Source organism: Antechinus flavipes, chromosome 2 (genome assembly GCF_016432865.1).
Source record: "Antechinus flavipes isolate AdamAnt ecotype Samford, QLD, Australia chromosome 2, AdamAnt_v2, whole genome shotgun sequence".
Taxonomy (NCBI): Eukaryota; Metazoa; Chordata; class Mammalia; order Dasyuromorphia; family Dasyuridae; genus Antechinus; species Antechinus flavipes.
In genome coordinates, this window is record NC_067399.1 from 261,589,488 (window position 1) to 261,603,137 (window position 13,650).

The 13,650-nt window shown below is 34.4% G+C and overlaps 1 long non-coding RNA gene and 3 other non-coding genes across 5 annotated transcripts; all 4 read left to right on the top strand.

Annotated features, from left to right (window-relative positions):
- Window positions 1-1,534: 1,534 nt before the first annotated feature.
- On the top strand, window positions 1,535-10,270 carry LOC127549149 (uncharacterized). 2 transcript variants are annotated; one of them, XR_007950526.1, is made up of 5 exons: window positions 1,535-1,810; window positions 2,636-2,836; window positions 6,041-6,108; window positions 7,150-7,250; window positions 10,076-10,270. It is a non-coding gene; the product is annotated as an uncharacterized LOC127549149 (long non-coding RNA). The 2 variants fall into 2 exon arrangements; XR_007950525.1 differs by lacking the exon at window positions 1,535-1,810 and having other exon boundaries at window positions 1,952-2,836.
- LOC127552702 (small nucleolar RNA SNORD126) lies at window positions 2,242-2,318 on the top strand. Its single transcript, XR_007951554.1, has one exon. It is a non-coding gene; the product is annotated as a small nucleolar RNA SNORD126 (small nucleolar RNA).
- On the top strand, window positions 6,345-6,421 carry LOC127552701 (small nucleolar RNA SNORD126). Its single transcript, XR_007951553.1, has one exon. It is a non-coding gene; the product is annotated as a small nucleolar RNA SNORD126 (small nucleolar RNA).
- Window positions 9,725-9,870, top strand: LOC127552684 (small nucleolar RNA SNORA79). Its single transcript, XR_007951539.1, has one exon. It is a non-coding gene; the product is annotated as a small nucleolar RNA SNORA79 (small nucleolar RNA).
- Window positions 10,271-13,650: the final 3,380 nt, after the last annotated feature.

The following is a 13,650-nucleotide window of genomic DNA, read 5'->3' on the forward strand; positions in this document are numbered from 1 at the left end:
CCAAATAACAGGCTACTTTTTAAAAAAAGTGTATCACAGAGTCTAGATAGGCTACTTTCCCTTAACTTGTTTTAAAATTATATATTTTGGATAGCTATTTTTCTTTTTTCTTTTTAATAGTTTTTATTTATAAGTTATATGCATGGGTAATTTTACAGTATTGACAATTGCCAAACCTTTTGTTCCAATTTTTCCCCCCCTTCCTCCCCACCCTCTCCCCTAAATGGCCGGATGACCAATACATGTTAAATATATTAAAATATAAATTAAATACAAAATAAGTATACATGTTGGATAACTATTTTGTAACATAATTTTTTTTATAATCCTATGCAATTTATTTTTATGAATTTACTACATTGTCAAAAGGGTCTAAAACTCCAAAAGATTAAGTACCTATTCTAAAAAGAACAGGAAAGTACAAAATTTTAACACCTTTTAAGGTAAGGGAAGGGTGGGCCTTTGCCTTGTACTAACTAGCCAATCAGGTGCTTCCACTGCTTCTTAAAGCCATTTCCGGGCTCTCCTACCTTATTTTTTTTTCTGCTGGTGGCCTGGTGAGTATTGTTTAAGGGGTCTTTTCAATCCTTTTTGAACCTGGGTTTAGGGAAACCATCCACTCATCCTTTTACTTTCAGATGGTAGCTGGAAGCAAGATTAGACTTTGTGAAGTTATGAGAAAGTGGTGGGGTCATATGGAGTTTTAGTTTGAGAGAGGGAAAACTGAGCCAGGCCTGGGAGCTGCTTATTAGCCAGGACTGAGCTGGCGGCAACCTGGAGGCTCCTAAAAGACTGTGAGCTACACGGAGGGTATTTATGAATAACTACAGGCCTGGGCTTGCTTGCTGTTTTATCAAAGGTGCTGCATCTAACTAATATTGCTTGTTTGCCAGAGGGCATGCAGATTTGAGTCTAAATCAGGATTCTGACCTTGCCCGCCTAGCATCTTTTCCGTTGCCATCTCCGTTTATGTTAGGTGGGTGAGGAGGATAGCAGGGACTGCTTCTTCATTTACTTAACACTTTAAAAAATAATTTATTAATTATTTCAACCCTCGGCTTTTGCTGCTAATAGGATTTAGCTTGGATTGGGGGAGTCTGGGGCAAACAGGGTTTCATTGGACCTGGGAAAGGTGTCTTTGGAAAACTTGTGTTACAATTTAGATTGCTAGCTTCTTTGCCCCAATACCTTGATTGGCCCTGAATGGTGTTGGGCTTGAATTTCATTTTATCCCAACCACGTTTTCTCTTTTAATCTGTGAGATTAGTAATATATGTTGTGGTTTTTATGAAAGACAGTGCCTGAGAAATATCTGAAATATAAAATATTTGGTGAAATGAGAGAAATAAGACGGGTTGTGGGATTCCTCTTAGCCATTCTAGTTTTTGGGCCTGGACAGGTTCTTTGGATATGTTAACTTATTTCCTTACAGTCAAATTTCTGGTTATTATTTTTCATAGCAGTTTTTGACATGAAAAATGCAGATTTTTCTTGGGGGGGGGGTTGTTGCGTCCTGTGCTGACAGAAAAATTAATATGGATCTTAAAAATATCTTGGATTACATAATGGCTTTTCTACCTCAGTGAGACTGTAGCGACAACCCTTAAAGTGGAGATTTTTGCCAACAGCTATTCTCTTAAATATGGGTTAGTTTATTTTGCGGTTAGTGGTTATGATGAGGTTAAGGGAGGAATGGGAATACTGGGCTTTGTGCCTTTAAGAAGAGACCACGTGGCCTCTGAATTCTCAGGCAGGTCTGCAGGCAGTAGTGCTGCCTCCTGAGATATTTATTTAAAAATTACAGTAGTGGGTAAGTAAATAATTCTATTTTTGTAAGCATTTATTTGGGAATTAATTGAAACTTAGAATACTAAGAAATGTGGAAATAAGCCATTTTAAAGAGGCCTTTTAAAATGGTCGTTTTCATTTTATTAGTGTAAGGTTTGGTGATCTGGTGATCTCTTAGCAAATAGATCCCAGCTGAGGTGGAGACAGAATAGATCTTACAGAAAACGTTTTTCCTTTTTAAGTTATCCACTTTTTTAAACTATAGTAATCTAAACATCTCTCTGTAGGCTGTATATTGCTTATTTCCTAATATAGAATGAGAAACAGACAATTGGGAAATGCTTCTTGTGTATTACCCCTTTGTTAAAAAGCTTTTCCTAATCAAAATCTTCCAGATATACTTGATTTTAATTTTTTTCTTCAGTGAAGAAAAAACATGGTTCCTGGGAAAGTTTTCTGCCATGATGAGCTGCATATTCAGTCCGTGTTTCAAATGATCACTCTGATTATACATGTGCCCTGAGCAGAGACCATATTAAGATTTTGAGGGTGGGTGAGGAGGAAAGAGGAGCCACTGATCATGTTCATTTTTTAAAAATTACTAAAACCCTCCCTAATAAATTAATCTTTTTAGCTGTTTCTCATTGCCAGGTCTACATTTAAGTATCAAAGTTAAAACTTTTTGCATATCTATGGAAGAGATGAGGTGATAGTAAATCGTGCTCTTGATTTTCCCTGCCAAAATTGGCCAGGAGTCATTAACATATTAAGTTGTAAGCCTAATCAGAGTTCACGTGACCCACTTCTGGACAGCAATCAATAACTTTGTTCTGTTTTCAAAGTTTAGGTTGAAGATGGATTTGGCTTTTGGTGGGAAGGGGGCTAAATCCTTTGCAGGGGAGGAGACATGGCTTTATGGACAAAGCTGGGAAGCAGAAGTCCAGGACCAGAAAAATCAAAACTTCCTTGTCTCAGGACCAAGTTAACCAAGGTTGAGCTTTTCAATATGGGAAGGGCTGAAGGTGACATGGTTACTACTCTGATTTAGGTAAGTACTAGGATTTGATTAAAGTAGATGTTTATGTCCCAAATACCTTAACAGGATAATGAGTTCTTGGTCATTGTTGTTGAAAAGTTTTAACTCTGCCTCAGTTTCCTCATCTATAAAATGGGGTTAATAATGGCACAGACCTCCTAGGGTTGTTCTGGATCAAATGAGATAGCTGTAGTGCTTAGCACAGTGTGTGGCACACTCTATATAAAATGTTAGCTATTAATATTATTTCACATTATTGATTCATCAGATTGAGCTTTTACTTTATTAAAATTACCAACTTTTCTTAGAACAAGTGCTAACCATGTCTCTCATTTTGTATGTGCAAAATTATTATTTTCTTATCCAGGTGTAAGACTTTACACTTATCCCTGTTGAATTTCATCTTATTAGATTCAGTCCAGTGGTCTAACTTAAGATGCTGATTCTCTTGCACAAAGTTCTCCTAGATTTTGTCTTCTTTATATTTGAATGAACATGCTCTGTTAAATAGAGCATATCCTATTTGATACCTCCTGCCATGTGGACTCCCGAGTCCAGCCAGCCAAGCATCTGTATCATCTATTGCTATCTTCTCCACAAGAATGGGAGATAACATCTCCAAAAACTTGTCTAAAGTCTATATAAATTATATCTACTATAGTTTTTTTCTTTGTCCAAAGAAGAAATAAATTTAGACTGGTTGATCAGTTCTAGATGAACCTTGGGCTATTTGTAACCACCATTTCCCTTTCTAGATGGATACCAGATACTTGTTCTTAAATCGGTCAATCATGCAAACGCTGTCTTAAGGAAGATATAAAATAAAGGTTTATACATATATACATACATATACACACATATATGCACATGTATATAAATATAAGGTAGATAAAAAATTAAAAAGAGGCACAAACCAGTCCCTATTCTCAGGGAAATTCTAATGAATAGTTCATTCTAGAATTTAAGTTCCAGGTTCATTCCCTTTTATATTGCAGGCAATATTTTCTTTTTTGAAAATCAGAACATATGCTCTCCAATCTTGTTACCTGACTTTTTTTCATAATCTTTCACCTATCTAATGGAGGCTCAGCTATAGCATATGGCAGCAGGGCTTTCCCATCTATTCAAACTATTTTTTATTTATCCATTTACATGTGTACCCTCCAGTTGGATATAGAGAAGTACTGCATGCCTGTAATTATTACAGGGAGGCTAAGCTCAAAAGTTTTGAGCTGCATTGGGGCTAAAGTTGATGAAATATCCATGTTAGATTCAGAACTAGTATGATGTATACAGCAACAAGTTATATGATGATCAATTCTGATGGATATGACTCTAATCAAAAATGAGATGATTCAGGCTGGTTCCAATTATCTTGTGATGAAGAGAGCCATCTACATCAGAGAGAGGACTAGATTACAATATAGCACTTTCACTCTTTGTTGTAGTTTGTTTGAATTTTCTTTTTTCTTTTTTAACTTCTTTATCTAAGATAATTGCATAAATATGTATACCTATATTGGATTTAACATATATATTTTTACCATGTTTAACATATATTGGATTACATGCCATCTAGGAGAGGGGTGGGAGGGAAGAGTGGGAAATTTGAACACAAGGTTTTTCAAGGGTCAGTGTTGAAAAATTATCCTTGCATATGTTTTGAAAATTAAAAAAACCTTCAATAAAAAACAAAAAGAACTAGTATGATGACGAGTTACTGAGAATGGAGATCACCAGGCTGACTATTGTGCCGTGAATTAGTATAGGTCAGAAATCAGTGTATCTGAGATCTCTTCATTTCTCCCAGTGGGATCAGGACTACTCCATAGTTGCAGCTTTGTTGAGATAAGAGAAATTTATAACTGTACACATACTTTTAGAGTGGGACTTTTTTCCTTCAGGATTTTTTGTCATCTTGAGAAATTTTTATGCGACCCTGGGTGTGTAGATATACATAAAAAAGATACATAAATAAAACATTGGCTGATAATAAATTATCAAGAAATCAATTAATTAATTATTATTATTATTTTTTTGCTGGGGCAATTAGGGTTAAGTGACTTGCCCAGGGTCACACAGCTGGGATGTGTTAAGTGTCTGAGGTCAGATTTGAAATTAGATCCTCCTAACTCTAGGGCTGGTACACTATCCACTGCACCACCTTGCTATCCCAATAAATTTATTTTAAAACAATTTACTGATAACATAATTTTGTCTTTTATTAAAGATGATAGCAAATTTACATCATAATGATATGGATATACTTGTTTTTTTACATAATGAATTAAGTTGGAGGAATATTGGATGCCTTTGACTGTTGTAAAGTTTTTCACAACCTCATATGGGGACACAAACTAAAGTTTAAGAAGTTTTGTTTTAGGGTACATACTTGACTATTTTTCATTTTTAGTATTTAATAGAATTTAAGTTGGATTAGTTACCATGTTCATTATCTCCCACAGAATATAGGGACAATGGATTTAATAAAATTATTATCTGATATATGAAGATAACAAAGTTGAAAATTAATTTCCATATAAATTTCAACAATCTTATCTTTTTATTTTTCCTTCAATTTAATACATCATCTAAAGGGAAGAAAGTTGGCTGTGCAGTCTGTGTTTCACATGATTTAACTTAATGTTACACATGACCACAGAAGATCCCTGTATTGTAGGATAAGAAAACCTTGCATGTTGCCATCTTGTGGCATAATTAATAGCTGCATGGCCTTATCTCATTTTCTCTACATAAAAAAAGGAAAATTTTCAGTTTATAGAAAGATGCATTGTGACATAGTAGGCATTTAATAAATGCTCATTGATGGATTGATATAGCATCTTGGGTATGGCTGATAGCAGCATTTGGTTAAGCAAAACTGAAACTAGTATTTTACTGGGAAAAAATGGTTCCTTGCTCTCTTAGTCTTATGGATATGTATATTAGTATTTCAAAATATGCTGTCTTTTGCTCAGGCATATTCATTTTTAGGTTACCTTATATTTCTTACATCAGTCTTTAGTATTGAATATTCATGGCCAGTGAATCAGTATTGAACATTAAATAAGTTTTAAAAGCTTGTCAAAAAAATGGTTGAAGTTTCTTTGAAAGTTTTTATGATTTAAATGAGGGCATGGTGCGTGCAGTACAATTAAATAATATAAATATATATCTGAATAATATCATTTCCATATATTTGGTTTCATTTCCTAGATTGTTCAGAGAGCTATCCAGTTTTAATGTGCATGACTGCAAGGCAGAAGCTGTACTTAGTATCAAAGGTGAGTTAAAAAGAAATGTTTCTGCCTTCTATTTACAGAAGAGAGCACTCAGTATAGCAGACTATATTTTGGAGAGGAAGTATTCTCTTTAACATTTTTTGGTCTTCTATCTTAGAGCTTTATACACTTTATAAATCTGGAAGATTACTTCTGAAGCTCAAGGGCTTATTTTCAGCTGGGTTTCCCAGTTCAGGGAATACCTCTAAAAAAGTAATCATAGTTACCGTCATACACATAGTCTGCCATGATGAAATGCATTTTTAGTCCGTGTTTCAGCTGATTACCCTGATTGCATGCATACTCTGAGCAGACTAGAGCCAGAGATTAAGATTTGTTCCTGGACTTTTGGATCTAGTTACTAGGCTATACCAATTTCTAACTTTTGTGTTTATAATACTTTATTGTAGATTTGACTGGTAACAGCTTCCCTTCTAAAAGGGGACATTTGTCTCATAAAAATTAATGACATTTTGAAATGTTTGTTTTTGAGTTTGCAGTATTCTGATAATTAGAAGGAACAAGTGAATGAATGAAAAAGCATTGGCAACCACTGCTAAATGCTGGGGAAATATGACTTTGACAAATCAATAATCATGAATCTTTTCATATTCATATGATTATGAGAAACTGAATCTTAGAAAATTTTTAAAATTTAATGTGTTATTTCATTGATACTTTTTGGTCATCATTATCACTTTGTATAAAAAATGGAATACTTACTTGTAACAAGTATCATCCAGAAAAACAAATCCATATGTTTCTCATGTAAATCTCTAATATCTCTGCCAAAAGGTGTATTCTTTTGGACACTCCAGTTAGCATTTTATCAATATTTTCTGATTGATCAAAAAAATCCCTTGAGGAAAGTGCACTTGGCTAGTTTACCTCATTTGTACCTCATTTTTTGGGGGAAATTAAGATGGGATGATATATGAAGTTAGTCTCACACATTATTAGAAGAAAATGGAGGATCACAGTATTAACATTTGGATAGTAATTTTTTGTAGCTTTTGGCCTTTTTTTTTTTTTTTTTTTTTGCAGAGATTGAAGCTGTAGTCAAATTCATTCTGTTCACCTGGATTGGTTAGTGATAGAAGCCATGATTTAAAATCCTACCAACAGTGACTTAGTTTCTCTTTATGGTAAGATTTTTGTTCACATTTAAAGAAAAACTATTAATTGTATATTTTATTCTTGTAAGCTTAAAATGAATAGATCCAAGAAGTTGGGTGTACTAGATCTCAGATACCCCTCATCTGCAACTGTGCCTAATTATTGATGTGTTACATATTAATGCTATTTTGGATGACATGGGAGAATTTTTCTGTCCAGAAAATGATGGTCACAAAAACTTGTTGGCAATCATTAGTAAAGGACTTGGTAGCCCCTACACAACTATAATTTTAAGTTTTGGAATTGACTGTCATTGAAGTTTAGGGTTTACATATATGTGTGATAAGATTTCAAATGTGAATGGACAATTACTAATTTAGCATAGTTATTGCATGCTGAAAATTATGTTGATACCATAGGAAGAATAACAGTTATATGTGATTCTCAAGGAGCTAATTTGTAATCAAATATAATAAAAGGTTTGGACTGCTACTCAGAGGCATATACTCTCTGTATATGTGATTTTTATTATATTTTGCATTATAATCTTATCTATTTTAGTTTACCTTTAGAAGTTTGGCTGCATGATAATGCATGATAATAGAATATTTGTAATAATATAAGGACAAATGCATGATAATAGAATATTTGTAATAATATAAGCAATAAAATTATATTTGACCTTGAAGGCATAATTCAGAAGGGGGATCTTACTGTTAAGACAGTGAAGTTGGAAATGGGAGATTTCAGTGTTAGAAATCTTCAGTGGGATGTTATACTGGACTGGTACTGAATCTACACATTGTATTACAAAAGTTGATGCTAATTTCTCAGTTTTATGCTCTAACCACAAAAGCATTTTGTAATGATTTTGGACTTTTGATTTATGAGAGAACTATTAAAATTTAACTATTGAAAGATTATTTTGGGGAAGGAAAGAGGGCTCATTATTGATGGCCTCAAATGGCAACTGATATTCTTAATAAATGTATAATCTATGCTCGTTGTGTACAGAGGATAATTTTGTCAATTTGCGTATCGTGGTTAGAAAATGTAGTAAACCCATGGAGCTTCGAGGGCATGTTTTTTTTTTTCTCAAAATTTTTAAAATTTTCCATTTTTTGAAAGACATTTAAAAATATAAAGCATACACTAAAGGTAAGTTCCTATAGAAATGGACAAATAATAAATCAACTTTAAAAATTCATGGCATGTAACTCAAGTTTATTACATAAAAGTTTCTTTATTATTTTTATTTATAATTGGTTTGTTTGGGAATCAGGGTTGGGAGACAGGAGTGGGTCAGAACAAAAAGATTTAAAGAAAATAGACTCAGAATGAATATAAAAGATTAAAGGGGCCAAGAACAAAAGAACAGAGAAATGCCTTAAATTTTTTGACCATTTCCTTAAAACCCTTGATAGAATAATAATCCTAATTTGTCAATGATCACCCCTCCCCACATTTTTTAAAAATTAAGTTTATTTTTTTCTTCTCTGGATCATTGGAAAACAATATCTGTAACATGTATACATTGCTCAACAAAACATAGTTCCATATTTACTGTGCCCCCCAAAATGTCTTTATTCTGAGTCCATCACTCCTATTTGGAGGTGGATAGCATGCATTGTCATTAGTCCTCTGGAGTCATGGTTGGTCACTCAAGAGGTTTTTTTTTTAACAAAGTTTTTTTTACAAAGTTTGTCTTACTATATTCTTATTTTATAAATTCTCGTTTCCCTGTGCTTCAGTTCACATAAATCCTCTCATTTCTACAAAATCATCTCTCATTCTTTATAGCACAATTCTCTTATATTCATACTCTACAATTATTTAGCCATTTCCCAAATAATAAGTGCTTTTCCCCTAGCTCTTTGCCTTCACAAAAATGTGCTTGCTTCTTTATGAAGCGCGCGCGCGCGCACACACACGTCCCTTTCCTATCGCTGATTTCTTGTGAATATAGGTCTACCAGTGTTACTGTGCATCCTATAATCATTTCTTTAGCACTTTAATAATTATTACATTGACATATTTAATTTGCTTAGCCATTCTCCAATTAATGACTACCTCCTGAGTTTTCTAGTTCTTTGTCCTAATATTTTTAAAAAAAAATTATTTCTAAGAGCTATGTATTGGGGTCTAATTTCCTTAATTTCTTTAGGAGAATAGACTATCTAGTAGCTGCATTTACTGGGATAAAAGATACTTATAATTTAGTAATTTGGGGGGGAATAGTTTTAAATTGTTTTTCAGATAAACTGGGTCAATTTACAATTCTATCAACACTGCATTAGATAAATGTGACATTCAGGAAGTGTGAATTAGAATTTCAGATGCTTTGGCTTTTCTCTAATAGTGATTTGGAGCATTTTTAAAATATGGCTCTTGATAGTTTATATTTTCTCCTTGAAAATTGTCAGTTTATATCCTTTGATCATTTTATAAATTTTGATATGTTTTCAGAATTCAGTGTATTAAGAAGGTACTTTTGTTGAAATCCAGATGGCTGTTCCTCTCATTGCTTTGAGTTTTGGCAGTGGGATTTTAGGCCATCACAGAGCAAATCTGGTCTTTCTTCACTCAGGGCACCATTAGATGGGTTGGCCATCTGTTAGTGCTTTCTGAATTTTGCGGGGCCAGACATTTATAGGGTTAACCTGATCTACTAACATGCTCTTGCTTATAAATGAGATAGTTGATCTTTAAAAAGGTTGATTTAAATTCTGAGGGGAAAGCAAAGAACTAGATTGAATTGAAACTAACAGTGAGAACAGTTATGGTAAACTGAGCTATGTACTTGAATTAATCAAAAAGATTGCTTTTTGACTTTGAAATTTTTTTTCCTTTTCAGAAAGAAGATAGAAGATTTTTTACCTCTCTACCTCTAAAAATTCTCCAGCTTTTTCTGGACATTCTCCAGCAGAACCAATAAATACCAAAAATGTTTGAATCTTCTTGCATAAAAACCTGATAAAATTCCTTAATATTTGCCCTTGTTAGCCCTGTAAATTAACAGCCAATTAAAAATAAATAGTATTTGAATAAATGTTGAACATTTTTCTTTGTTATACTTTTAAATGGAACAAGCGTGTCTAAAAAACTTATTTTATAACGTGGAACTTGATGAATTCATTACAATAACATATTTGAGCAGAAGAATGGATAGAATTAAATTCCTGTAACTATTTTGTTACTACCTAATTTGAGTATGGTGTTCCAAGGTGACTGAAATATTTACTTTGTGATATGTATACTTGTCTGTGAACAAGCGTGTGTGAATAACATAAGTTTAAGAATTATTTTCTAGCCATGTGAGAGATTTAATTATTACTATGTGAAAATTTTGTTTAATGTTCAGTACGAAAACTTTTCCATCCTAATAGATATTGGCAATCTTCCTGTATATTTTAAGTATATAAGATTTTCAGAAGGCTATACATTTTTGTCCTGTTTTGATCCCTGTGGAATAAAAACAAATTTGTAAACTTGAAAATTAGGCTATACTTAGGTATACATTTAGTATACAAAAAAATTTTTTTTAGAAAGACCTGTAATAACAGTGATTTAGGGAGTTGAAAAATGTTAAGAGAATATTTCAAGTTAGTAAAAAGAATGACAACAAAGGAGAATGAAACTTTGAGGTTTGAGCTACCGATCTTTCCTATCAAAAATCACCTTTTTTGCACTTGACTGTTCCTAGTCCAAATGTTAAAGCTTAAAACTTTGCAATTATTTTTTCCCTTTCTATGCACCTTTCTTCCTCCAAGTGTTGCTGGTACTACTTTACAACCCTTAAACCTTTGAGTTGATGATTATGAAGGTTTTGGTTTATTAGTTTTTTCTTTCAAATACACATTGCTTTATGAATCGTGTTGGGATAGAAAAATCAGAGCAAAAGGAAAAAACCATGGGAGATATTAAAAAAACCCCAAAAAATGAACAAAGCATGTGTTGATTTACATTGGCTCCACAGTTCTTTTTCTGGATGCAAATGGCATTTTCTATTTGCAGTCTATTGGGATTGCTTTGGATCACTAAACCATTGAGAAAGGGTCTCGATTTGTACACCTGTCTCTTTCAATGTCTCTCATTATGATGGTTCCCATTGTGCTGCCATAATTGAGAAAGTACACATGGATGGATAAGCACACTTAGTGAAATTGATCTAACAGATGGAAAAACTCTTCCTTTGCTGTAGCCAAAATGGTCTACATGGAAGATAGCTTATATATGAGAAAGAGTAGTTCAATTTTACAAAGCTACTGCAGTAGTCCAGGGTTTGAATCAGGGTAGTTCCCAAGAAAAGAGAATGGACGCAGATTTTGTTATGGAGGTGGTATTTAATAAAATAAGTATTTAGAAATCCAATAACTATGATCACCTGATTGTGCAAAACCAGTTTAAATGTTTTGGAAATCCTCATTTTAATCCTTAAACTCATTTACTTTAAGCAGCTTATATGATTGATTATAGGAGGTTCCCGATTAAGTGTAAATTTTCTAGGTCTAGGTTTTGGTTTTAGCTGATCCACTTTACTGCTATGTAACTAATTTATAAAACTAGAAAGTTATTGGCAAGGTCCTTTTCCAGATGTAAAATTACTATGTTGTGATGACTTGTATAACAACTTTCAATGAACCATATAAATAAGTATATAAACTTGTCACTAACATCGGTCATATACAAAAAAGTACATGACAATCTTTTTTTTTTTTAATAACTTTTTGACAGAACCAATGCCAGAGTAATTTGTTTACATTATCCCTTGCATTCACTTCTGTTCCAATTCTCTCTCCCCCCCCCCCCAATGGCAAGCAGTCCTATACATGTTAAATGTCACAGTATAGATACAATATATGTGTGCAGAGGACATGACAATCTTAAAAGAATTTGGTATGGGCAACGGGTTGCATAAAACAAAAATCAAAGCAATATATTAAATGCCAAATGAGGATGTCAATATAACATCTATTAAACTCCTACCTGAGACAAAAAAGTCTGCCCAGGTTAAGGTAATGCCACGATAAAAACATTTATGAAGCTATTTTAAGACGCAAAAATAAAAGTCCCTGCCCCCGTTACCGTAATTTCACTTATAAAAGTAAGATTTGAAACAAATCTTTTAAGTCTGGTTAGTATTTGGGCAAAAGGTACGAGAGGATTACAGAAAAGGAACGAGTAGAAATAAGGGGTTTTCATTCCGAAGATCGGTTCTTTCTGCTAAGTTAAGTTTCAATAGGCAAAAGACATGGTTCGGCAAAAAGCTTCACGGAAGTGAATTTACAGCTCTCGGGGGACACGGCGCGTGCGCAGTTACAAAACTCGATTGGGCGCGAAGACAGTCGGCCGCATGCGTAGTTTGGCAGGTGGGGGAGGGGAGGAAAGAGAAAGAGACTCGTTACGGCTGAGGGCGCTGTGTAGGCTGGTGTTTCTTCTCGGGCTCTCCTTTTCTGGCGGGCTCAAGTAAAGTTTTTCCTTTTTGGTGTTTCGAAGTTGCCTGAATTCAAAACCTTTCAACCACAATCAAACCCCAGCCCCTCCATGGGCTTCAGTATCCCGCGAAGTCCAGGAAATCACTCCTCTTCCAGGTGGAAGGTCTCGGGGAAGCTCCTCACCCTTCCCTCCCCGCCCCCACGCCCCCAGGAGGCTTTGCGAGCTTTTTACCTCAGGCCCTCCACCCTCACTTAAGCGGTCTCCTAGGCCCGGGCCCTTGTTGGCTTTTCATAAAAGCTGACTAGGATTCTAGTTCTAGAGCTGGAAGCAAACTCTGTGGCCTTCCAATTCATTTAGAAGGGACTTGAGAGTCCCAGTCTTTTACCTAACTCCTTCCAGATCTTTCAGGTAGTCTTCATGAAAGGTGGATTCGATGCTCTCTCGCCCTTCTACTCTACCATGTTTTGTGAATTGAATTGAAAATTGAGCTGCCTGCTTACAGGACCCTGTCAGTAGGACATGTTCTTGTAGCTCCCATAGGACTCTGTTAGATGGTGAAGTCTCTTGCAGGGCAAGACATGCTTGTTTGCCACTGGAAACCAAACATGATTTTTGGCAACGTTTATGAGTTTCTATCAAAAAATGCAATCATTTTATTTCAGTCAGTGTGGTTGCAACTAGAGATGGGAATGGGAATGGGGTCCCTTGTCTAATTTGGATTACCATATAAAAACTAAGAACTAGGTGTAAGGTAGGGATAAAATATTCAACCATGTCAGCAAAAACCAGTAACTCTACTTTAAATTCTACTAAATATCTGTGTGGGCTCTGTATTTATGTGTATCTCCTGGATAAAACTTAGTTTCTTCATGATAGTTTGATATATGGGGAAGGGGAGGGAACGAGCATTTATTAAATGCAAGCTAAGTTCCTGACACTTCAAAATTTGTCTCAGGAACTCTGAAGTAGGTGCTATTATTGCTTTCATTTTAG